General features: G+C 42.4%; 1 pseudogene; it reads left to right on the top strand.

Moving 5' to 3' along the window:
• The first annotated feature begins 310 nt into the window (after window positions 1-310).
• LOC140498488 (heterogeneous nuclear ribonucleoprotein A1-like) lies at window positions 311-1,686 on the top strand (annotated as a pseudogene).
• The last annotated feature ends 610 nt before the right edge of the window (window positions 1,687-2,296 follow it).

The following is a 2,296-nucleotide window of genomic DNA, read 5'->3' as shown; positions in this document are numbered from 1 at the left end:
TCTATCAGCTTGTGCTTTATTATACTAAATGTAACACATCCCTCTAAGTAGAGTATGTGTCTCCTCCTCCTCATCATCCTCCTCCTTCTCATCTGCAGTTAAGGCAGTGGAGCAAAGGTAGAGATCTGACCTACACAGCACATGGCCTGCTGTCCTAGCACACCAGGCAACTCTAAAAGGTCAGAAGGGAGGCAGCTCAGGTGCTAACTGGTATTGATGGAGAGATTTTCTGACAAGAATTTCCCTCCAGCCTTTCTGTCCTCGACGCCATTGGAGAAGGATCGCCAAAGCTTTTGCTACCACTCTCGCCATGTCCCCCTCCTCAGAGTCCCACAAGGAGCCCAAGCAGCTTCAGAAGCCCTTCATCAGAGGCCTGAACTTTGAGATGACAGACAAGAGCCTAAGGAGCCTTTTTGAGCAATAGGGCACGCTTACACACTGAGTGGTGATGAGGGATCCAAATACCAAACGTTCCAGGGGCTTTGGCTTTGTTACCTATGCCACAGTGGAGGAGGTAGATGTCATGAAGGCCAGACCTCTCAAAGTTGATGGCAGAGTTGTTGAACCAAAGAGAGCTGTTTCCAGAGAGGACTCTTCAAAGGCCAGGAGCCCACTTAACTATGAAAAAGATCTTTGTGGGTGGCATTAAGGAACACACTGAGGAGCATCACTTACTTGACTATTTTGAACAATATGGAAAAATTGAAGTGATTGAAATCATGACTGACTGAGGCAGTGGCAAAAAGAGAGGCTTTGCTTTTGCTACTTTTGATGACCATGATTCTGTGGATAAGATTGGCATTCAAAAATACCATACTGTGAATGGCCACAACTGTGAAGCAAGGAAAGTTTTTCTAAGCAAGAAATGGCCAGCACTTCATCTAGTCAAAGAGGTCAAAGTGGTTCTGGGAACTTTGGTGGCGGCGGAGGAGATGACTTCGGTGGAAATGACAACTTTGGCCGTGATGGGAACTTCAGTGGTCATGGCAGTTTGAGCAGCAGTTGTGGTGGTGGAGGATATGGTGATAGTGGAGATGGCTACAAGGGATTTGGAAATGATGGTGGTTATGGAGGAGGCAACCCTGGTTACTCTGGAGGAAACAGGCAGCTATGACAGCTATAACAACGGAGGAGGCAGAGGTGGCTTTGGTGGTGGTAGTGGAAGCAACTTTGGAGGTGGTGGAAGCTATAATGATTTTGGCAGCTACAACAATCAGTCTTCAAACTTTGGTCCCATGAAAGGAGGAAACTTTGGAGGCAGGAGCTCAGGCCTTTATGGTGGAGGCCAATATTTTGCCAAACCACTTAACCAAGGTGGCTGTGGTGGTTTCAGTAGTAGCTGTAGTTATGGCAGTGGCAGAAGATTTTAATTACTATTAGGAAACAAAACTTAGCAGGAGAGGAGAGTCAGAGAAGTGACAGGGAAGCTACAGGTTACAACAGATTTGTGAACTCAGCCAAGCACAGTGGAGGCATGGCCTAGCTGCTACAAGAAGACATGTTTTAGACAATTCTTTTTGTGTATGGGCAAAAAAAACACTAGGACTGTATTTGTGACATTGTATAACAGGTTATTTTAGTTTCTGTTTTGTGGTAAGTGTAAAGCATTCCAACAAAGGGTTTTAATGTAGATTTTTTTTTTTGCACCCATGCTGTTGATTGCTAAATGTAATAGTCTGATCATGACTCTGAATAAATGTGTCTCTTAAAAAAAAAAAAAAAAGAATTTCCCTCCACCAACAAAATTACAGGTTAAGATCCACACAGCTCTCCCAACAAAATAAAAGAAAACAAAAATCTCCCACCAAATTACCAAAGATTGTCTTCCTATGTCACAAATACAGAAACACCCAAAGTCAGGTACAGTAGCAAAAACAGAGACAGGGACAGGGATGTGAGCTGTGACTCTATTGATATTAGGGAATCCCAGAAGACACAACTCCCTTTATCAATGCCAGTCAGTACCTTCTCTGCAAATTAGAATCTAAAGTGACTGAGAAGCTTAGCCAAAAGGCAGTTTTAAATTTTTTAATATAGGAAATCATTCCAGGGCAAAACACTCTACCTTATGCCAACTCATTTCTCTCATATGTCATCTTTTAATCAATATGTTTTTTTAAGTTCCTTTGAAGTACCAGTGCAATTTATTCTGTGAGGTACACAAAACAGTGTGTCTATCTAGAAATACAATGAAAAAATTCAAAAAGAGTACTACTAAAAATGTGTGTCCTGATTTTTTCCCTGTACTAAAGAAACATTGTAGGATTTTACAGTAATCCACCCAATAGAGGAGCAA

This window comes from Notamacropus eugenii, chromosome 4, assembly GCF_028372415.1.
Source record: "Notamacropus eugenii isolate mMacEug1 chromosome 4, mMacEug1.pri_v2, whole genome shotgun sequence".
Taxonomy (NCBI): domain Eukaryota; kingdom Metazoa; phylum Chordata; class Mammalia; order Diprotodontia; family Macropodidae; genus Notamacropus; species Notamacropus eugenii.
Note: the sequence above shows the minus strand (reverse complement) of the source record. Positions and strands in the feature narration are given on the sequence as shown.